This window comes from Heterocephalus glaber, unplaced genomic scaffold, assembly GCF_053883595.1.
Source record: "Heterocephalus glaber isolate CG9 unplaced genomic scaffold, H.glaber_assembly_v1.0 deba00001577, whole genome shotgun sequence".
In the NCBI taxonomy this organism is placed as follows: Eukaryota; Metazoa; Chordata; class Mammalia; order Rodentia; family Bathyergidae; genus Heterocephalus; species Heterocephalus glaber.
This window is the reverse complement of record NW_028258358.1, coordinates 28,016,836-28,041,917: the sequence shown is the minus strand read 5'-3', so window position 1 is coordinate 28,041,917 and position 25,082 is coordinate 28,016,836. Positions and strand designations below refer to the sequence as shown.

Sequence of the window (25,082 nt, the reverse complement as noted above, 5' to 3'; positions counted from 1 at the left end):
GTAGTGTTAGGTTAGCACAAGAATTACAAATATGTTTAGTCTAATATTAGAAAATACGAGTTTCAGAAAATCATGATAGTCAATATATTACTTGGTTGGAACAATATTAACAATCTTCTGGATTCAATCTATTACAAAAGCAGAGATAGTTCTTTCCTATTTAAAGATGGAAGGAAGGGAAGGAGGGAGGGAGAGAGGGAGGGGTTAAAGATTATATTCTTCTCCAAATACTTAACGGTAGAATTTTAAAAAATAAAATCTCACATACATCTAGGTCTAATTTTCTCATTGTTAGCCTCCTAATGTCTGCATCCTTATAACCAGTCTGAATCTTATCAACTAAATTTATAAATTTTGTTGAACAGTAAAAAATTGCTCATGTCAATACCATTTATGAAGGGATAAACTATTTCCTGTTTCAAAAGCAGAATAGCTTGGTGATTATATAGCTCTTTCATACACATATAAAATTGCATAAGTATCTAAACATCTTAAAGGGAGCACTTTGCAGGATTTTTCTTCAGACATAAAGAGCAAATGAGTAGGACTTTTAAGATGTCATAATTGTGCATGGTGTTATTACTGGTACGTTCTGTCAAGAAAATTCTGTGCTCAGGATGGCTGTTCGTGCATGTTTCTCTTTTACACCTGCTACCCAGGCTCAGGTCTGCTAAGTTTCCTCTGAGCTCTTCACTCTGCCTTATTTCTATCCATCTTGCCATCTGCTATGTCATTTCTGGCCACCCACTGCTTTCTACTCATGGAGCTTTTCAAGGCATTTTCTCTTCTTTTTGGGGGGCATGATTCACAAAGCTAATTCTCCACATGTCAGAATGGTAGCTTCTATCCACTTAAGTAATTTCCTAAATTCTCTTTCAATTTTCACTTTGAAAACTAAAAATATGCAAATGCTACAAAATATTGCATTAAAGATATTTGCTTTGCATTAAGAAAGAGCATTCTGCAAGATTTTTAAAAATCTAACATCATTTGTGTGACATGTAACTAAGAAAATTATTAACTATTTTCTCAATCATCTTTATCTACTTTAACTTGTTTGCTTTTAATTTTCTTCCACAAATTATTTTCTTCCAAAAAGAAATACTCACCTAACAATTAAATATTACAGTACAACTCACATAACATTCCTGACTTCAGCTTTGCCCAAGGCACATTGGAGCTAAGAATGTTTATTAGCAAGCTAGCAATCCAGTATTGTTAGGAAAAAGAAGCAACCCTAGAGTTTTCACGCATTGATCACACCCTAAGCCTGAGGATAATGTATACTATCCAGTAATTGTTTTCACAGGTAACCTGGAATTTCTGAGCACACACAATCCCAGCTTGCAAATGCTCCTATATGTCATTGCTTCTGTGTGGTCAAGAAACCTGTGCACAATGGATAGACTGTCCCTTCACCCACAGGATGCACACTGCCTTGCCTACCACAAACTTTCATAACAATTGCTACTGGAAGAAAAAGCATTGAGAATTCAACTACCAGGTCACTGTTTGTTTCTTTTCTTAAAACAGTTACCTACGGGATGACTGAGACTCTCGTTTCCAAATGCCTAGGGGCTACTATCATGATGTACTCCTGAATAACAAACGAGAGTTTTAATCAACAGCTACATGGACTGACAGTGGTGTCTACAGATAGGGAGCAAAGGGAAGGATGGAAGCAATTATCAGGAGTTTCAAAAAAATAATCAGAAGCTGAAACATTTCCCTCTGTTGCTGGACTCCCAGGTAACAAGTCTTCCAGCCAGCACCTTTATCCCTCACCTGTGGTCCCTTCACTAATCCAGGTACCAGTGCCAAGTTTTCACTGTACTCTGAGTAGAAATGTCCTTCTTAGCCTGCAGTGCTGAGGAAATGGATGGAGCAGACAAACACAAATTTTATTAGGGAGATTTTTCTTTTTCTTTTAAGGAGGCTCTGAGAAAGAAAAAATGTTATAGAAATAAGCAATACAGTACTGAAGCTCATTAAAGGTATTAAATTAGCTAAGAACGGTGTTCAGCTTGTTCACTGGCAGAATAAGATATTTCAGGTCATTTTTAGCAAACAGATCCCCTCCTTTATCTGTGTAGTGGGAATGTATGAGATTCCAATCGGTTCTTCAGTGAATGAAGAGTACAACTGCTATGCAGAAGGTGGTCCGATTTGGTGAAGGATTCTCAGCTGTGGGTGGAAGGCATGAAATCCAGGAGCAAAAGACCCCGGCTTAATGAGCAGTCCTTGTGCCACTAGCAATGAAGCCTATGACATCTAGGCCTCAGGTTTTCTCATCTGTAGAATGACTTCGGGTAAGATCTGGTTTTGGCAAAATAGATGATTTTTATTTTTTGCTTGTTAGCATTTAAGTTTTTTACTCAAACCAATAAAGCACAGAAGTGTGTGCTGTATAACTGTGTGGGACACAAAGTAGGGTTCATTCTAGAGAAACACTTGGAGATGCTACCCTGCCTGGGAAATTCCTTGGCACACGCAAAGAAACACTACAGAAGAAGTTAGGGAAGACATGGCCTGAGGATGACCACGTACTCTTACAGATCACTGAGATGGTAAGGCAGATCAGATTTAAGAACATTAGTAGGAAAACATTCTGGGTGTTAACCATTACATAATGATAAATTTTCCTGTATTTGTCTCCAAAGCCAGGAAGTAAAAAATCCACCGCCAGAGTGGAAAAGTTTTAAATATTTAGACAGTGAACTTTTTCAACAGATGATATTGTAGGGAAGAGAATATAGATTTTCATCCCTGAGAAATGTAAAGCACAGCCAAGCCCTGAGCTCTTTGGATAAATTGTAACAGTGCGAGGCAGATTGCTGTTTGTTTGATGCTCCCGGGCAGAAAGATTTCTCTCTTTCATATGTCCACACTTTAATACCTGCTTTCTGGGAAATAAATAAGCCCTACTGTTTTCCATAACGTTGCCTAGTTTGTAAAGTTTTCCTGGGTGGCTGATTAGTACTTTCTTATGCATAAACCCTCAGTAGAACTGCACTTCTATTATATTACTAAATATACTCTTTCCTGATTAAAATGATGGAAATAAAATTTTGACATTTTAAAAAAATATATTGGGAACTCAATAAACTTGGAAGATTTACAGAAAATAGAATGGTGCAAGGCTTAGACCTAAAAAATAGCTAAATTAATAAGCTATACTTGAATTCATTAAATTGTACTAGAACACTGCTAAAGTTATTGTGGGTATGAATAATTATTTTGCAAAGAAACTTTATTTCATCTATCTATAAGTTTTACTCTGAAGGAATACCAATTAAACTTTATTAAAAGTAAAATGACTACAACTCTGCATGTGTATGCATTCACATACACGTGGAACACAAAGGGGAACTGCATTTCTATTTGTTCTGGTCAATTACTTTGTGTGCCATGAGCTTAATGCCATGAGAGAGACTGGTGATATAAAGATGTACATACAGGCTCATGTAGAGTTGAAGATTCACCAAGCCTCGGTTTATTCATATGTAAAATAATGACAAAAAATCAGCATAGCATGAAAAAAATAGTGCAATAGTATGAAATTTATTGAGATCCACTGAAATAGTATGTCTAAAACTCTGGACACTGCCTAGGCTATAGATACTGCAGAAAGTACTAGATAAACAGTTCTTTTTAATATGTTTCATCAGTAGTGAGAAAAAAACAAATAAAAGTCCATTAGGAGACAGACCTGTAAACTTACAGTGATAGGTCATACAACAGACTAAAAGTAAGGATGGAGTTGCTGTTTTTAGCTAAACATGAGAAAGATGGTAAAGGCTTCAAAGAGAGAGTTAAACTCAGTGACTTATCATAGGAGTATCCACACTTCAGGTAGAAACATTAGAGAAAGAAAAAGCAGAAAGGAGGGCCACACAGCGCCCTTGTGCCTCAGGTGAGTGGGTACAGAAGGTATTGCACTAGGAAAAAGCCGTTTGTACTTGTGGCTTTGGGGAAAGCTCTGTAAAGTGGAGAGCTGGGCGAGAGACAAGACACATTAAAGCCCTACTGCATGGCAGGCTTGGATGCCAAATCGAGAGGTCTCGAATTTATTCTACAGGGAATGCAGAGAGGTTTACAATCCTAAGTTAAGAACGGGCAAGGTCAGTTACTAGAGAAGAGGCAAAGCAACACTGCTTTCACATCAGACTCTCTTCAGGACTCGCTAGAGCACAGTAATGCTAACACTACTGCCACTTGGCTTGGACCCCAGGACTGATTCCCAGGTTTAAAACTCTGTGACTCTGGGATTTGAACGCTGGCTTTGTCCCTGAATTGATTATTTAGTGAAACCCATTTAATCCTCTGATCCTTTTCTTATTTCCATCTTCTTCCGCCCTCATGCCAGCTCCAGCTCCCACAGGTCTGCATGATGTTGTGACTGGTAGACACCAAAATAACACATTTAAATATATTTCAGTTCTTACGTTTTTAGAGCTGACAAGAAATGGTCACATAGATTTGAGGCTCTTTTGAAAGTGTTTATTCAGTCAGACCCATGGAAGTGGAAATAGATTTATGTGATTATTTCTATGGAGCCAAAGTGGCCAATGCCCACCCAAGCTACAGTAGAAGTCAAGGATAAAGGCAAATACTATTTCTTATATTGATTAAAAATTTGCTTTCACCACGGACTTTTTATATTAATCTTGATATTTAAAATATTATGTTGAAATAAAACATTAATTTTTCAAAATGCCTTGAATTACCCCTTAAATTTTGCACCCAGAATCAGTTACTCACTTGTTCTACTCTTGTCCTGGCCCTGAAAGTGACAGATTCATCCCAACCACTCATCACTGGGACCAGGTGGCCTGGGTGCTGATTCGGTGGTCAGAAAGCACAGAGGCCCAGGTCCATACAGCTATGGGGAAAGGATTACTGTCTCCCTGGAGAAGGGCCATGAGCTTCCAGTAACTTCAGAGCTCTGCCCACGTGGTCCTGTTTCCATTTCATCTACCTCAAAACCTATGGTGTACAAATCAAGCTTCTTAGTTCTAAATTTCACCAGCAAAGCTAAACTGGAATAAAATAATTCAGTGAAAGTGTTTGGCAAATAAGACCAAAGCCTCTTTCCCAGGTAGTTTTTCTTCTGTTGTAAGAAAGAACAAATAAAACTGAAGAACACATGCAACCTCAGGATTTGAAAACGTAATTGTTTCTCACTTTTGCTGCTAAGATCAGAGCTTTATAGAATTTCTAGAGTTAGGGGAAGTTTAAGGCCAATTCCTTGAGGTTCCACTGAAGAGTTGGTGGTGGCTGAGCAGAGCCCCTCCTCGCTCCAGGGTGAAGGACCCTAATATGCCCCAGCCCCCATCCCACCTGTGTACCCCATCCCAGTGGTGTTAGCTGTAGACAACTCAGAGCTGAGTCTCCTCCAGGATCTCACTCCACCTGCAGGAAGCTAAACTAGGAGCAGTTTGGATCCCAAAACCGGTCCATTCTGAAATGCAGAGGTTTGGTCAGCTCACCTCAATTTGGGACACCTCTAAAAAGCCACCCCTGCTGCAGACAGCCTCAGAGGCAACACCAGCTCAGACTCTTATGTTAACTATGGCAAAGTTCACCTCCCTCTGCCTAACCCTGCATCTCCTGCTCATCTGCAGACGTGACTCTCAAGAGAAGCTGCCTGCACATAGACATCCATCTCTGAATGCTCCTACCAGGGTCTCCAATATGGGATCACAGGGCTGTGAGTGAAGGAAAAACTATCCCATCTGAGGTAGGGGGTGGATCTCTACTAGCTGCTGAGGTTCTCCTTGGCTGCAGTGTCACTATGGTTGTGGATCATCCATCCTTTAATACACACAGGGCTTTGCTTGTCAGCTACATAAACTGTCCCGAGTTTGCCATTAGCCATCTCTATTAATGAGCTATTATACACTGAAGCACTTTCTATTGATTTAACTAAAAGGGCACTCCAGCAGTTCTCATTATCTTATAAGGTCAAAAGAGAAAATGATCACAGCTCCATCAGTCAAGGAAATACCAGAAGTCTGTTGGTGGCAGTGTGGTGTTGCCTGGGCACTAAAATAATGCTCAGGAAGAAACTCCCCCCAAAGAGACAAACACTTCCACACACAATAACTTAGCAGCCAATGAAAAATGAGCACATTTAAATAAATTTGAAAACAACTGAAAGCACTAAACTGTTTGAAATTCAGGTTACTTTTTCATGGAGTATTCAAAATGGTTGCATTTGCAATATCTGCATGAAAACAGAAAGAAAAAACTCTGAAATTTAATATTTCTGGGTCATCTTTCTAATATTAAGCAGTAAAAATGTTTTACTCAATATTCAGGTTCACATAAGTTTTCCTTTACAAACATGGGATCCTAAGATATTTTTAGCCCCTTTCCAACTTTCTGTCCTGCTCAGATAACATGTTCTCCAATTTATACATAATTATACGTATGGCTAAATACACCAGGCCAGATGGAAAAAGATTCACTACTGCCTGATGGCTTGTTTCCATGTCTCAGAAAATTGCAAGGTATGCATTATCCCATTTATTCCTTAAAAAAACTATAATGGCTAAACAGCACTTCTGGTTATTTTACAGATGAAAAACTTGAGATTCTTAAAGAGGTTAAGTGATTTGCCCTTACCACTCAGCTAAATAAATTGGCAGCTAGGTGGATATGACCACCATGCTTGTGTTTCTAACCGCTGCCTGGCCTCGACTCCCAGCAGTAAGATAAAACACATCCCAAGCAACCCATATTGCCTTTCTAGCACAAATTTATATGGAATAGAGTCTTTAATTCAATCTCACTTCTGAGCATTTAAAGGCCTTCATAATTTGTGTGGACATATTCTGTCTCTCATATTGTTAACTACAACTTTCAAGTTAAGAGCAGATAGCTTTTAGTGAGGATACTTTTGAGAACACTTTTAAAAATTTAGCTGTATTTTGGATGGTTAATTCAGTGACAGATATTACTTTACATCTGAAAACAATACTTTAAATACCAGCTAATTATCATCTTAACTATGAGTAATCTGCCAGCTAAATCTGTTTGTCATTGGTTCTGAGAAAATGGTCATACACATTCAATCATCTTCAAAACATCTTGTGTTAAATTAAAACAGTAATACAGCCAGGAAAGAAAGACTGAAAGGAAACATACCATATATTGCCTTAAGAGGGTCCAGATAATTTATATCTTAATAGGCATTTTCTGATTTTTATCTTTTAAATGAAAACAGTAATAACCACAGATTTTGAACATACCCCGTATATTCAGGCAGTGCCAAAGAAATGATCCAGAAAGTAATTATGCGGGTGTTTAATCTATGTTTGATTTAGCAAAGGAGGCGATTTAATTTTAAAGGCAAACTATACATTAAGAGCATAAAGACAGAAAATCTCACTTGTGAACAGAGTATATCATTACGATCATTTCTCTAAATGAAAGATCTCAAGTAATGAATTTTGTGGTTGATTTCATATTTTGATGGTGTTGTGAAGATTTCTTTTTTCATTTGGAGAAACTAGCTTGGTCTTTCTGAGGCAGAATGAGTGTGGGGAAGAACTGTCAATGCAATCTAGCAAACGTGTGCATTGGTTGCTGACGATAGGGAACACAGAGGTGGGGACTGAGAGCCCAAACTGGACAGTGATAAGGTGAATATTTCAGCAGATTTTCATTTCTGATTATATTGAACTTTATTAATAACAAAGAGACTCGAAAATTCTATTACAATGTAATGTTGAAAATTGCAAGTACAATGTAATTGCACCAAATTCAGTGGAAAAATATTCTATTAGTTAGGCTGAGGAAATCAATCATCCACCATGCATATGAAGCAAATGGCACACACCCCACTTAACATGCACTTTAATAACAGTTCTGGAACGGGTCTTCAAGCTAGTGAAAACAACTTTCCTTTCCAATAATTTCCACTTCCTGGTCAGAACAATAGTCAAGACAGCCATTGTAGTCATTCTTCTTTCAAGTTTTCCACCTGCTCTCATTAAATGGAATGTTAACTGGAGAAAACTAGACACTGGGGTAATTTCAAATTCGTCTGCACGTTAGGGACATTCAAATCGTTCAATAAATGTGGTACTATACAACATTTAAAGCAATTCAACTTTAAGCAGTGGGAGTAATATTCCCAATGTATATGGCTTTTTCTTGCTCTTACAGAATATGGAATTTTTTGTTTATCTTTAAGCAATAGTAATGTTAAAAAATAATGAGCAGAAAATCAGTTCTTCACAATCATCACAACTACTGGTTTCTTAAAAGAACTACATAACAAAGACACCAACAGCTAGTACCATCATTTACAAAGCCAAAATGAAGACAAGACTGAAGTTCATGATTAACTGCTTTGCACAATGAATGCAAGAACACAGAACTGCCAACAAATGCTTTACCCCACTAACCATAAACTTCTCTTCAACTTTAATCTCATTCTCTACTCAATGCCTACTGGCTGAGCTATCTCACAGGAAGTACCTTCTCCTGTATGATGAGGCCCCAGCTGACTCCTGGGACTTGGAGACTCTTCCTTTTGCTTAGTCCCTCTGGTTACAATATTGTTCTTTATGCCAACATTGTTCCCATCTTATTTAGTGACTTTGCACCTGGTACTCCTTTTGTTTGGTTTAAGGAAAGTCTCTCATCTCTGGCTTCTGTTCTCATTTGGGCATCACCATGACCCTAACACTTGATGTAAGCAGACATCCCATTCCGTCGCATTATCCGCTTTTATTACCTCCATGGGACATAACACTACCTGCCTCTCCCACTAGAGTCCAAATCTTACAGGAGTAAGGGCCTTCCCTTTTTCAATAACCTTGTTATCCTCACCATTACAATAGTACTCTGGTAGACTGTAGCAGTCCAGTGGGTTTATGTTGATGAACAAATGAATGATAACTAGACAGCATTTTTTGCTCAAATGACTATAAAAGCCTCTCCTGTTTCCTCCCCATATTTCATTACTCAGAAATTCAAGGTTAATCTTTCTAAAATGAACATCAGACATCATTTTCTTGCTTCAAAAAGTCTATGAATTCTCCCTTGTAATTAGAATTATAAACTCCCTACCTAGTTTTCCAGGTCTGAGAAGATCTGACTCCCACATGCCTTTCCAATATCACCTTATTGCCCATCCTGCCAATCCCGCATCCCTACACCAAATTCACTCTCTCTTGTATTTGCCATTCTTTCCACTTCAAGTGATTGTCTAATCGTGACATAGATGCTTCCCCTGCTGGCGCCATCAGCTCTCAGTTCAAACCAGCTCCTCCAAGAGCCTTTCCTGACTATCTAAATCTAACTGCCATGAGATACAAAACTGTGCTTCCTATTTGAATACATAAAAGGGCAGAATGATTTATTTGACTACGATGCACAAGAGCAGCTTCTGTCGGGCCAGGAATTTAAATTTAGATCAGTAGTTCCGCTGTCTGGCTCGCAAGCAACAAGGTCCTGAGTTCGATCCCCAGTACCAAAAAAAACCCCACTGTTTCTATCAATGTATGCGCATGGTGGAAACTCAGCTGAACTTTGAAAACATCCTTGAAGTTTCCTACATAGTAATCCTTCTCGAATATTACTTTCTAGTTCAATGAATATGAATATTTTCTCTACAATGGTAATCTGGGCAAAAATAATGTTCTTCTCTTGTGTGTCTCTGTGGATGGGGGGGTATTATAGCCATTATTCAATATGCTGCACTTAGCTATAGCTCATATTCACTTCTAATTAAACAATTAACCTTTTTCCTCTTACAGCCTATGACTTCCACAATCTTTTCTTTCCCTCCCAATATCACAGAAGTAAAAGGGAGATCAGCTTCATAGCTCTGGTTCTGCTTGTATTTATACTTATATTAATTTCAAGTGTTTAACAGGCAAAGTAGTCTGCAAACACAGCTCTTATTTATGAAACATTATTAAATTATTAAATTTTAATACACAAAAACAGTTCAAGGAGCACTGTCATCAAAGCAGGGTGGCTGTCATGAAGGAACAACTCCCTATCAAAGGGCAGGTGGATCCTCATCAAAGAGCCTTGGAGCTCTGTGGCTAATGGGAAGTCTCACTGTATTAAGAATCCTTCTGGAGAAGATGTCAAACTATCATTTGAAAAGCAAATATAAAAAGCGTGTTTTCTTTAGGCTTCATTAGATTTCATATAAGTTCTCACTTAGATAAATATTCCAAACATTCTGCTCAGTAATAGCAAAGAGGATAAGGAAATAGTTTTCAAAATGGTATAAAAATGCACAGGCTCAGATGTAAACTACCTTTACATGTTTTTCTGCACTGCTTGAAGAATTAACTCTTTTAACTGCCGTAAATATTCTTGACATATAAAGATGCTAATAATTTTCAAGTACCTTGATATACGAAATGAACCTATAAAAGCTCAGACATATATTTAATATCATACAAATTGAATCTATCTTTTTTAATTTGGTTAGGTAGGTCTGAAATAATCATACAGAGAACATATGTGTATTTTTTTATAGTCTCATTTTGTTCATATTGTGACCTTTATGTAGGGATTAGTGTTAAATGATTTCTCCCAGACCAGTCTACATGTATTCTATGACTAGATTTACAAAAATGTGTATAGCTTTTATCTTTTAATTTCCAGATACTTTTGCTCTGCTACTACTAATTTCAAAAAGAAAATTGGAAATTCTCTAGTAATCAGAGTATATTTTGGATAGGTTTAATTTCCAAATGCAATTGATGAATGTTGAATCATGTTTGACAGGCAAAATCTCTCCTTATAATGTGGGGGAGGTAGTCAGGATTCTGTAATGCAGCAGATAAAAGCCAGTAGTACAAAAATAAATGAATGGCCATTGGAGAAATCGTTCTCTTTCAAGAATCTTCCAGAAAGAAATTTGTTTTGCCTCCCCAAAAAAATCTAGCACATAATCAGAGTATAGACAATTTACATACATACATAGATCTCTCATTTAAATTCATTTCTGTTCCAGTCTGTTCTTGCAAACATTACTTCTTAATTAGTTATATATTTAACAATATTGCCCTTGTGCAACAAAAAATTAAAATGTAAATTCAAAAAGCCTCACAGACAGTTTGGCCATACTCTTCTCTTTTTAAATTGATTAAATTTTCAATTATCTTCAAAAATCTAAGAAATGGGAATGGGACCTGAGGATGGAGGGAAAAGGGAGGGAAGAGAAGTAGAAGGGGAAGGAAAAAGATCAAAATGCAGTATGTATATGTACCAATTTCATAGGATGATTGAAAATATGTATAGTAAACATATACTAATAAACTTTGAAAACAGAAATGTTGAGATTCTGTCCAACCCGGTCCACTGCCCCGTTTCAGTTATTTCATGAAGGAAATAATTCAGCCCCATGGGAACCAGCTTGGAACAGTACTCACTGAGCAAATATATTCTACTAAAAGGGCATTGATCCTCTGCATGATAGTTTCTGGGTACGGGATCTCAAAAAAGAATTGAAACTAGTGATGGAAAACTGATTCAGCATTACATTGTGCTCCAGAGACCAGCTATAGAATTTAGTTAGTGAAAGAAAGGCACCAGAAATAAATGAGGAGGAGAGTACCTTCTATGGGTATTCATTAAAATCCCTTCTTTATGAGTAACTTGACATTACCCCACAACTATGTAGCTAAAAAAATAAAACAACAAAAACAAAACAAAACTGTGAAATCATTTGAAAGTGAAACAAGTCCTCCTGAAAGCCATCCATATTAAATAAAATAAACATTTTCCCATGCCATTGTTTTTCATTTTCCATCGTAAAATTGAAAATGCCATCTACACAGCAAATTCTAAAACATATTTCTAAAATAATACAGACATAACAAAAACAGAGCAAAGGACCATGGGAGCTTCACATTATTGCTTCTCACCAGGATGTGAATCCCACTGGCTTTATTTTTCTGACAAAGGTGAAGGCATGTATTTCTAGGTCAACTGATTCAATGATCAAGGAACACTGCAAAAAAGCACTAGACTCAAAGTCAGAAGACCTGGGTTCTAGGAGAGGGGCACCACTTAACCTCCAAAGAACCCCAGTGTCTCCCTTTGTGACAACAGGAAGCTGCTCTGTCCTTCAACAGGTTCTTGTCAGAAGCCATGTGATGATGTTTTAAAGTTTTATCCGAACTCTAAAACACAAAGCAGTGCAAGTATTTATTAACTAATGATCCATCGCGGCAACTGATTAAAATACTTATAGTATTTGGGGCAATAATAGGATAATTCCATTAAGAAGTTGTTGGTAAATTAAACTCAGTCATATATTTTGGCAACTGTATCCAAAATCTTTTGTCCTTAGCAATAAGTAGATAGTGCCTAGTAGGTTTTCAATGATATCAGTTTATCATGGAAAACATTATGATTGAAAAGAATCTCATAGAATCTCATAAGCTGAATGACAAGGTAATGGTAAGGTATGTCTGAGGAAATCTACTGAGTTTTTTTGACAATTTCCTAAACATTAAAGTATTAGGTTAAAGCACATAAAACTGTCATTTGCAAGAAAAAGTTGTACAAGTTGTTAATTTCATGTTGATAAACTTAACATAGCAAATACACAATGCAGTCATTTTAGATCCTTTGAACCCTCTCACCTCCCAAGAGATAATATTTCTGTCATATTATCAATACAAAAGGATGAATATGCCAATAGAAAAGATTAGAAAACATACAGTAAGCAATTCAAAAAAAGAAAATAAATAGTAATGACCAAAAATAGTATGAAAGATGTTCATATTCTCCAATATTCAAATAAATGTAAGTAAAAGACAAAAATCTTTTTTTTTTTCCTCACTGATTACATTGGCCCTAAAGAAAGCCAAAACAAATGGTAAAACTCACCTCTACAAAGCATGCCAAACAAACATTTACCTATTCTGGAAAGTAATCTGGTATTTGTATCAAAAGCTTCATAAATGCTATTTGACCCAGTAATTCCTCTTCTGGAAATTAATCATAGAAAAATAATATTAGATTTGCACAAAGATTTAACTATGCAGTGATATTTTTATTGTACGGTTAAAATAAATGCCTTAATTTAACTATATTATACCTTTATTGATAAAAATATGATAAAATCAAAAGAGAGACTATATATGAATATTGGAAAGTATACCACAAAGAAGAAAGAGTTTCTACTGTGAACCATGCTTGTAAATGGATATATTTGTTGTACATATGAGCAGCCTATAGATATGTCTTCTGTCCCAGGAAGCAGGCTTAGTGCTGTAGATACTAGCTTCGATTATCTTGAGCACATCCTGATGACATGAGTATAATTAGTATGACCCCACACCATCCACGAGGAAATGGAGAACATTTTTTTCCAAAAGTCACACAGCAGATAGCAGAGGCAGAATTGGAAATCCAAGTCCAGAAGCTGAGATGGGAAACATTCTACTTGGTTGTCTCCCAGCTCTTTGACAAAAATGCCTCAAAGACTACAAAAAAGATGTCAACCATGTTTATATCTCACTAACAGGAAGACTGGTTAACTTTTCCACTTTAACTGGTTGTGTTTTGTGTGTTTTTTGGTTTTGGTTTTGGTTTTGTGGCAGTTTCTTTATGCGACACAGGTAGCAGAAATGGGCCAAAAAAGTGGGACTAAGATTAATCCATGTAAAGAAACCATTCAATTAGGTGAGAGTAAAATAAAGCGGTAGGCAGGCTGAAAGAAAAAGCCTAGGCAGTGACTGTCTGCAGCTTGAACCTCCACCTCCCATTCCCATCAGCACACTCTGCCCAGGCTCCCTCATATCTCACAGCATCACCTGTCTGATCCCCAGTCCGCGCTCTTCTGTCCAGGCAACTGCCACATTCCCGCTAGGAGACTTTCCCAAAAATACTTCTGGCTACTCCAGAGTACTCACTATTTATTCCCATGTGAAGCATTTCCTGAACACCCACAGTGTATTAAACACTGTTTTAAATCCTGGGTATATAAAGATGAGTAACGTTTCCCATTCTCAGAGTTCCCAGAAACAAACCCTTGACTGCTAGAAGTGTAGAATTTTGTATTCCTGGAGAAAGAGGGCAAAATAAACATTTGCAATGAAAAGTGATGTGTCACACTAGAGCAGGGCATGAAGGCCCTATGAGAGAGCACAGAAAAAGGTAAAAATAATCAATCCCTCCTTCATAGGGACAACAGGGAAGAAGTTATGGAAAATGAAACAGCCGGGCTGGCAGGGGAGAATGAACAGGGTGTGGGAAATAGAGGAGCAATGTGAACAACCTAAAAAGAGAACCTACAAAGCCCAGCGGTGCACAAATACAGGCTGACATGGTTACAACCAAACAACCCCCCAAAAGTTATCAGTCAACCACCCATCCACACAATGGGAATGGTTTGTGGGGGCACTAGCAGAAGGTTGTGGTCTCTGGGGATTTAATGTTCAGTGGGGCTTGGCAGGAGCAGGAAGGTTTATTCTTTTTGATCGGAGTTTGCCAAAATCAGTATTTTCTTTCAGTAAATTTTTTTCTCTGTCATAATAAAGTTAACTTAAATGAAACCCATTCAAAAGAGTAAACCCCCAACTGATTCAATTTTTACTATGTGTTTTTGGAGGAGGATGTTTAAAGAACGTGGCAAGGGACACTTTTTTTCCTCTTTTAATTTATGTATAGAATTATTCAATAGTATGCATTTTTATTGTTTTAAACCACTTTTACTTTTAAAAATTCAAGGAATGAATTGAAAGAAAAAATTAGAATAAAGGAGGATAATCTAAGGAAATATATAAACTCTGGAAAATATCCTTAATTCTTTTATAATATGGTTAAAATCACTGTAACATCAAATAGGGTCACTGTCATTGAAAAAGCAACACATTTTTCTTCACAGTGCCATCTAAACAAATTCAATGTTTTCTGTGAAAATATTGTTTTCCTACAGAAATTCTGGTCCACAACAGACAGATTTCTTCTATAACCAATGATGACATTTTCTTTTCTCTATCTTTATAAACAAAACCTACTGCCAGTCCTCATACAAAGAGATTCCATACTTGCATAAAGATAGAATTGAAGGTACCTAGCATTGAAGGTACCTCGAAACAGATGCTTCTTATACAGAGTACATAGGCAGGCTTTGAGATACAAATTACGGGAAGACCTTTTGTTCGAGAATCACCATAATTTGTCTAATGTGGGGGTAAAAATTGGCACTAGGATTCACACACGTGCAGATCTATGGGAGCTAGTTTGGTCCTGCTATTAGCCAAGAGCATTGTCTGTCCTGCCAGATCTTACTTTATTTTATAAACAATGCTTGATTTTAAAACACATTTCTTTTCCTAGGGTAAATGTCTTTCCACTTTATAAGGTAGAAATACAACAATAAGTGACCTCCTATTTTGAAATGAAAGAATTTTTAAGTGTTACCTTTGGTAACTATAAAGAAAGTTGACAAATTATGATTATCCTGACAAGATGGTGGCTTCACAGCTTTCAACTGGGCATTGAAATGTAAATCACGTAAGTCTAGCATCACATAACGGGGACAGTAATCACATTTAAAAGTAAAGTTCTATCCACTCATTATTTCTATCTCTACTCTCCATAGGAGGAGTGTTACCATATATTAAAGTGGTATCAGTTCAGGCTGGTTTCAGCAGAGTCAAGTTAGAAATGGGCAGGGGCACAGGCCTGTTCAGCAACACTGGGGAATAGAAGCTCAGTCCCACTGCCTTTACAGAGGCAAGACTGCACTGTCCTCTTATTTGTTTTCTCTCCTGGAATTTCATTAAAGGAGAAACTTCTAGTAGTGCCCTGAGGGGATCACACTGATTCAAGAATAATAATAATGGAAATAATCACAGTATGAACAGTGCTTCTTCCTCTATCTGAGAATTCATGTGCCTGCTTCTGTCTGACTGCACTAAGTACTTCTTTTTCAGTCAGTATTTGAAAATTTTCACTCTCCTCTCCATGTCTCCAGCCACTAAGATAATCAGGATGACACACAATGAGGCCAAAGAGTCTGCCTTGGTTGCTGGGAATAAATGGATGTGGACAGACACTGTCACAGTGATCCTTGTGCCCACACTGTGTGTGACATTGGCTTGACAGTGGGAGCAATAGAGAGGCGAGCAGGTCATGCACAGACACGGAACACCTCCATAGCTCCAGCAGGTATGGTATCTTTTGACAAAGATACCACAAAAGTAGGGTCATATTAACAGTTGTATTACTCTCCCAGTTTTTTGATCAGATATTAAGAAACGGAAATAAGCTTTACACTGAGCCAGCCTTCTTGAAGAATCTAAAGTAAAAATGTAATAGTTCCATATCCAGTATCAACAAGCATGGGGTAGAAGATAGAATTTTTTGTGGCACATAGGTGTTTAGGTGATACAGGGAACATGAGAAGCAGGATAAATCTCAATGGCAGAGGAGATCTTTGACATATATGGAGGTAATCACTGCAGGTTTGGGTTGGATAAAATTTCTATAGCTTCATTTTGCATAGAACTCTTTTGGATGCAGCCAAGTATCACTTCCCTTGAGCAAAAAAAAAATGTTCTCCAAAGAAATAATCCAGTGACAGCTACTCCAGAGAGATTTGTCACTGGAGGAAGTTTAAGAAGAAAGTTTTAATTGCTTTTTAGAAACTATATTATGAGCCAAAAATTCAACGAATATCCTGTAATTCTAGGGTAGCATTCCATAATGGCTTTTCTTCTTTCACATGAAAAATAAAATCCATTACTTTAATATACTATGTACCACTTATTATAGCCCTGAAAATTAAAGAAAAAGTGACTTGCTTTAATAAGTTTGTATCTTACCTGCCAGAATTCACTAATACTCTCATCACCTGACTCCTCTCAAAGTATTAACAAGAGAACCAATGTAGTAGTTATTTAAATACTTGCCCTGTATTCTTTCAGGGAGGGCACTATTCTAATGCAGCCATGATGTCCCTATTAGTACCTGCGATCATGTCATTAAGTGTAATGGGTTTAAAAGCTACTCTTTTGCTTAATGTACACCCAAAGCTTCATCCTTGTGGAAGAATGATAATGAATTTCAGCCCTACTGTTTAGTGTTGATTGATTGAAGTGCTCTCAAAAACATCTTTTTATTTAGCAATTGAAAGAAGTACAGTCTGTACCTGATGGTTTTGAATTGGAAAAATGCAATCTATGAACCATCAATTGATCCTTGGGTTAGGAATGAAAAGTTCCTAGTCCAGAGAATCACGTGAATAACTATAGAATGAACTTGTTAACAGGTCAGCAGATGTTAAATCCAATAATAAAGAAAAATTCACTCTGTAAGCTGAGAGCAATTACTGCCACAGCAATTTCGCTCATTGACCCCATTCAGTCCAACACTAACTGGTGATGCTGTACCACCTAAGCATAGGCCATCTCTTGGAAACACACAGGTGAGACTTATTTGTATTTTTAATTCTTCTACCCATTTCCTTAAAATACTTCAACTAATTTCAATATTCCACCCCACAATTTGAACCTGAAATTTCATCTTTTTTAACTGTCCCTACTTCTGAAGTCATTTACATTCCTGAAGATATTAACATATTACTTACAAAATGCACAGTACAGAACCTGATACATACTAAAACCTCAACAAATGTTAGTCATAAATCATCTTGTTAATAATTTTCCTCTTTTGTGATAGGCTACCCTATGGACAATGAAAGGCTCCATTTCACATGCCACCTGCTGTCACATGCTAAAATGATGGGACACCATTTGCGATTGGAGGGTAACAGCACACACATGTGCTATGGTTTGTATGAATGTCCCCCAAAGGTCCACGTGTCAAAGGCTTAGTCCCCAGAGTAGCACTACTGGGAGATGCGATGGATTTTTAGGAAATGGGGCCTTATGGGAGGTCCTTACGTCAAGAGGTGCATGTCCTAAACAAAGCTTAGGGGACCCCACTTATCCTCAGTCCCCCTCAGTTTCCTGCCCTATGATGTAGGTAGTTTGGTCTATCAAATGTTCTACCATGATGTACCATCTTTGCCCTACAGGGCCAAAGCAATGAGGACATTCAGTCTTTTACTAGAACTTCTGAACCATGAGATGAATAAATCTTTTCTCTTTACCAGTTTATTGTTTTAGCTAATTCATTATAGTATTCAAAGTTGACTAATACACCATGAATGTATGATACAGGAAAAGTAGCACATGCTCACCACCCTGAGATGAGACAATGCCTTCTCTTTTCTAGCTATGGGATTCAAGGACACAGAATGTATTAGTTAAAGATCAAGCCAGATGCAATCGTAGGCAACTTCCAAATAAAACATCTCAAAATCAGGCACCATTTCCTTTACCCCATAATAATTATCCAATATGACTATCTATTGCTTACTGTTCCTTCAGGATTACTTTAGATTAACAAAGAAAATTATATTCTTTCTATTCACAAATGGGTGGAATAATGCTGACTAGTATGGTAATGACCCAACCCAAAATGGCACCTGAATAAACTAGGGCACACAGAACAGGAAAATCATTATAAGTAAAGGCATGTTTGTATGAATAAATAGCATAATAAGGCAAATTTTCCTATTCATTTTATCTCCATTGGAGTAAATATAATATCTCAACTCTGAATACGTTTTTCTCTAGTAATGAGAATGATCCCAATGTGTGTCTTATTCATTAAAGTGTCACTAATACTCACCTTTCTCCCATGGAGCTTTTTATCACTGTTTTTAGCAACACAAACTGGACTCTGTGGTTTCCTTCTCTCATGCTTAGGAATGTCAAAAATATATGACTTACGCATTCCTGTGGCTCCACCCTTGCCCTAGGCAGTCCTCATAGCTCTCATTAACTCCACTGGACACAGTTCTCCTTACCTCCTACTTCTACTGAAATTTACTCCTCTTATATTGTTCAGCTTCACCCCAGATTCTCAATAGAAAATTGCTCCTCTTTGGCTGTATAATTCTACCATGCATTACTTATTTTTGTATTTGACCACGTCACTGTCAATTTCTTATTGAATAACCACCAGTTTCTCCCTGTTTTGCATTGCTTTCCATGCATATATCTCAAGATATTGCTCATTTTACTCCAGTAATCCGTATTACACTGACTCCATCAACGTCAGCACAAGAGAATGGTCCTACTTGAGTCTGTGCACACAATGACCAGCCACATGGAACTTCTTTATCTCAGGTCTCTTTCATCTATCTAATGTCCTATTAATCCGATTACACCCAGATCATGTCTCACCTCTTCTACTCTAAGATTACAGCAGACTTAGGCTTCTCTATAAAAGCGTCTATGTTTATAAGCTACAAAACACAGTTTGGAGTTGTTGTCAACCACTTACACTTCTAAATAGTTCATATACTGTCAACCATCTACATTGATAAAGGACAGAGAGTGGGCACAATCCTCACACCGACTCCCTTAAATCTAACTTTACTTTCAGAATAAAACTGAGTGTTTCAAAAAAACAGATTTGTCAAAACAGGTAGATTTATCTTTGTGTTGCAACTTAGGGATAAAGGAAAAAACTCTGTATATGATCCTTTGAGAATAATCTCGAAAAAGGTCTCTGTAGTTAGGTAAGTAACGTGTACAAGCTGTAAGGTATAATCCAGAATTAGCTTCTCCATCTCATAAGAAAACCAAGTTCTGCAAAAGTTAAGATGACTTGCTCAAAGTCACCCACAGAATCTGGGCAGAATGAGATGAAACCTTTGTTATCCAGGGTTTCTGGCATAATGTATAACTCTCTGAAACATAATGCCCACGTAACATACAGGCAAATCTCAACATCTTTTATTATTATGACACATTACCATTTTCTACTTGGTCAACTTTTCTATCAATTACCATATTCAAAAAACTGCCTGTACTTGAGATTTTTCTCCTTGTGTAAGTCTGGAAGTAAAGAAAATGTGCCTTTTTAGAAATGCAGCATATCGCCATTGAATTTCTTAGAATTTATTCAGATAGTTGACACTGAATACTTTTTTAAAAGCTCAAAGTCGAACAATAGTCTCAATTGGGGACTCTTTCCCCAACTTTGTAATTTGAAAACGTTCTAACCTTCAAAAAAGTTAAAAGTACAAGGAAGATGTGTAAACTCATCATCTAAATTTGTCAATTAAAATGTTTTCCCTATTTGATTTTTCTTTCTCCTTCTCTCTTTACATAGAAATATGTATATGCACATGCACCAAATCTCATTTTTGCAGATTCATTTAAAAAAAAGTCACAAAAATCTTGCCTCTTTTCTCTAAAACTCATCACAATTTTTCCAGGAATGAAAACATTCACCTGCACAACTGTCAAACTATCAATCACACACAGGGAAGGTATGGTTGATACAACAGTATTATCTAATAAATAGTCCTCAATTTTCCCAATATGATTCTTTAAAGCTTTTTAAAATCCAAAGTGGAATTATTGGAAATAATTCATTCAAATAATTGCATTTTGTTGCTATGTCTCTTTAGTTTTCTTTATTATAGAACAGTTCTTCAGCTTTTTTTTTCATGAAATTGAAACCTTTTATGAGACTGCAAACTGCTATTTTGTGAAACATCTTATGTCCTGTATTTGCCTGATTGCTTCCTAATGACTAGATTTGGCAATAACACTACATGGGATATGTTATATCCTTCCCATTAAATTACATCAAAAGACTCATAATAACCCCAATGTCATATTATTGATCCAAATGGATTGATTTCAGCTTCATTACTGAGTAAGGTAGTATCCAAATGAACAACTTCTAAACCAGTGTTTCATGTTATGTTTTAATTAGAAAACACACAATACATGATATTGATCAAAACTTCCATGGATGCATGTTTTTAGACATGTTAGTTACAGAAGTAAATGGCTTTTTTTTTTTTTTTTTTTTTTTTGGTACCAGGGATCTAACTCAGTTAAAATAAAATAACCTAAGAAACGTTAATGAGTTAACAAAAGTAAGGAGACTGGATTGAGAGTAAGAGTGTCTGAATTTTCCATCCAGATTCTGCCGGCAACTCACAGCAGAGTCCACATGGCAGGTACATTTCATTTCTTGCGGCGGTTCTTATTGATTTGCGGTAGCTGTCAGAGTACAGTGCAGAAAGGATTCTAAGGCTACACAACAACTCAGCCTGAAAAATGTCTTAAGTGATCATGCTGCATAAACTTTGGAGGAAGAAATGATAGTCTGTGTGCAATAGATTAAATATCACAAGTTTTTTGTCAGGCCTCCTATCAAGAGGCAGCGTCTATCACCCCAGTACTCAAATTCGGGGCTATCATTAACTTGTAGGGATCAATAGAATACAGGGGAATCTATACTATGAAAATTCTAAAACTAAAATTCAGGAAGCTTGCAGCTAACTCTGCCCTTACCTTCTGTGCTGAGACTGCATGTAAAGAAAATGGTCTAGAGACTCACTGCGGCGGCGGAGCGGGGAGAGCCAGCGCGGAGCTGCCAGTCAGCCCGCCACCCTCTTCTCCCCCGGGCCAGTGGCGGGGAGGCGAGGAGTCTTGTCAACAATGCCAGCTCCTTGGGATTTTGTATGACACTACATCATGAGTGACAGCAAATGTGATAGTCAGTTTTACAGTGTGCAAGTGGCAGACTCAACTTTCACTGTCCTAAAACAGTACCAGCAGTTGAAACCAATTGGCTCTGGAGCCCAAGGGATTGCTTGTCAACCCTGTTCATTTCCAGGTGCCATCACTGCAGTGCCTTGCCATCCATTGGCAGGACGAGGCCAGTCAGTGTCACTGTCACACCATGGATTAACCAGGGAGGGATGCTGCGTGAGGGGTTGGGCTGCCACCTTCCTTGGTGTCTCTTCAACTATGTGTCCAGCCCAGGACATCAGAACCATTAGTCTGACCCTGAATCTTAGTCTCTTGCATGGTAAGACAGTCAGCTGCTGCGACGTCACTGGCCAGCCAAAGTGCTGCTTTTGATACAGTTCTTGGGATTAATGTTGCGGTCAAGAAACTAAACTGTCCTTTTCAAAATCAAACTCATGCAAAGAGAGCTTATCGTGAACTTGTCCTCTTAAAATGTGTCAATCATAAAAATATCATTAGTTTGTTAAATGTGTTCACACCACAAAAAACTCTAGAAGAATTTCAAAATGTGTATTTGGTTATGGAATTAATGGATGCTACTTATGTCAGGTTATTCATATGTAATTGGACCACGAAAGAATGTCCTACCTTCTTTACCAGATGCTCTGTGTTATTAAACATCTGCATTCATCCAGTATAATTCACAGAGATTTGAAGCCTAGCAACGTTGTAGTAAAATCAGATTGTACCCTTAAGATCCTTGTCTTTGGTCTGGCCCGGACGGCATGTACCAACTTTATGTGGTAAGTGAGTATTACCAGGCCCCTGAAGTCATCCTGGGCATGGTCTACAAAGAGAACGTTGATATCTGGTCAGTGGGTTGCATCATGGGAGAGCTAGTGAAAGGATGTGTGATATTCCAAGGCACTGACCATATTGATCAGTGGAATAAAGTTATTGAGCAACTGGGAACACCATCAGCAGAGTTCATGAAGAAACTTCAGCCAACTGTGAGAAATTACATAGAAAACCGACCAAAGTATCCTGGAATCAAATTTGAAGAACTCTTTCCAGATTGGATATTCCCATCAGAATCTGAACAAAACAAAATAAAAATGAGTCAAGCCAGAGATCTGTTATCAAAAATGTTAGTGATCCATCCCAACAACCAGATCTCTGTGGATGAAGTCTTGCGTCACCCCTACATTACTGTGTGGTATGAGCCTGCTGAAGCAGAAGCGCCACCACCTCAGATTTATGATGTCCAGTTGGAAGAAAGAGAACACACAATTGAAGAGTGGAAAGAACTAATTTACGAAGAAGTAATGGACTAAGAAGAAAGAAGCAAGAATGGCATTGCAAAAGATCAACCTTCAGATGCAGCAGTAAGTAGCAACGCCACTCCTTCTCAGTCATCCTCTATCAATGACATTTCATCCATGTCCACTGAGCAGACACTGGCCTCAGACACAGACAGCAGTCTTGATGCCTCCACAGGACCCTCGAAGGTTGTCGATGATAAGGTGGAAAGAGCGGAGCTGTTATCAGCAAAGGAACTCTCACTTCCATGATCCTGAAATGTGTGAAAGTCGATGGAACCAAATAGAAAAGCCCAGTGTTCTGCATGTAAGAAACATGATGCCTTGCCCCTACTCAGTTCCAATAGGATTGACTGCTTAGATTATAAGATGAAGCAGATTATGTCTGAAGGAAAAAAAGCGCAAGCCACACTTTAGAGATTTTGTTCAAGATCATTTCAGGTGAGCAATTAGAATAGATGAAGTTCTTACAAGTTGTATGGTAACAGTGGTGGCAGTTTGCCATCATGCGTAACTGTTGGGTCTTTCATGCATGCGACCACAAACGCTTGCTTGGACTTGCCCACCTAGCACTTTGGAAATCTGTGTTTATAAACCAAATAATCTTCCAGTTAGTGTTGCTTCTAGAATGATCTCTTTATCCTCTGAATCAATTTTTTTGTCTGTCAAGAAAAAATGGATTTATGTGTATTAATTGGCCACCAGCATAGTATATATCTTACCCTCTTTGATGTATGATTTATTCTATCTTTTGTATTTCAGAAGGAATATAATTACATCTATTTAATAAATTAAAAAAAGAAAATGGTCTAACCCACTGGAGGTAAGATGTTACAAGAAAGAAAACTGTGTGTCCCAAATGAACAGCCAATGTCCATTCAGATGTATAGTGATGCCACTTAAACTTCCAGTCTAACTGAGCCTCTGGCTGAATGCAGCAGCATGCAGGAGCCATGCAAAACTAGTGGGGGAGCCACTGTGACATCCAACAGCATTGCAGAAAAAAATAAATTTGTGGTTCTAAAAGACAGTGCATTTGGTGCTGGTTTGTTACACAGCAATAGCTAACTTAAATAATGTGCCTGTATATGTTTTATCCTAATCAGCATCTAACTTTAACAAACATCAGTTTTCTCAACTGGGAAACAAAAATATGTTGACAGTAAGGATATTAATGAGTCTTTCAATGGTTAAGATTCAGGAATAGAACCAAAGTAACACTCTGTTTCATTCAAGGACAATCTACTCCTGTGTGGGCAAATGATTAAAGAAGAAAAGAATTATAGTAAAAACTTAGAATGTTGGACCTAAAAAGGACATTAGAAAATAATGAACCAACATTTCTAATGTAAGATGAAAGAATTAACAATCCCAGTGGTGAAACGAGTTGTCTAATGTGATAAGCAAGCTAGTAGCAAGTCCTGGTTCTGCCACTTCCTCAAGACAGCTGGTAGAACATTGCTGGATTTGATTCATTTTTGAGCCCCATACTTTGTGTTCAGCCTGAAAGTGTTTCCAACAATACCTCAGCTCCCCAGTTGAAGTACTAAGTACCAGGAAATAGATACACACATTGGGTTTAGCAAAAATACCATGTAAAACTGAGCTCAACAGGACAGCAGGGCAAAAGAAAGAGTGGGTCATAGTAAAGGTCATAGTAAAGACTGATAGCATCTCTGTCCAGGTCTTCTTTGATACATAGTTGCTTCTTTAATTCAAAAGCCAGCTGCTTTTCAAAATCCCTTGGTCCTAAATGAAAATAAACCCAAATGATACCAAAAAATTTAAAATCAAACCCCCACTGAAATTCAAATAGAAGAACTGGCTTCTCTCAATATTCATTAATTTTCGTATTTCATTAAAGATCTTCCCATGCTTAATCTTTGTCTTGCTACTCTCCTCTTCAAGTGTTCGATTAATGAGGTGATTAACCAGAATGGGTTTTATATTTTTTATGTGATAATATTTTTAAAAAGAAATTCAGACTGTCAGAGATGTTATTGTTAGTTAATTAATTATCACATTTATTGAATCTCACCAATTTAATGCATAGCCCCAACTCTTATTATATGAAAAAATACAGAAAATAGGAATGTTACTACCTTCATCAGAAAAATAATCAGACAAATGATTTTAGTGAATCCTGAAATTTTCCCTGAAAATAATAAGTCACTGCAGTTGCCACAAGTATGTCTGGCAC

General features: G+C 37.4%; 1 protein-coding gene and 1 pseudogene across 3 annotated transcripts in view; one reads left to right on the top strand and one right to left on the bottom strand.

Annotated features, from left to right (window-relative positions):
- Gpc6 (glypican 6) overlaps positions 1–25,082 on the bottom strand; it is a 1,085,538-nt gene that overhangs the window by 899,076 nt on the left and 161,380 nt on the right. The window lies entirely within an intron of this gene.
- LOC106008295 (mitogen-activated protein kinase 9-like) lies at positions 21,561–23,359 on the top strand (annotated as a pseudogene).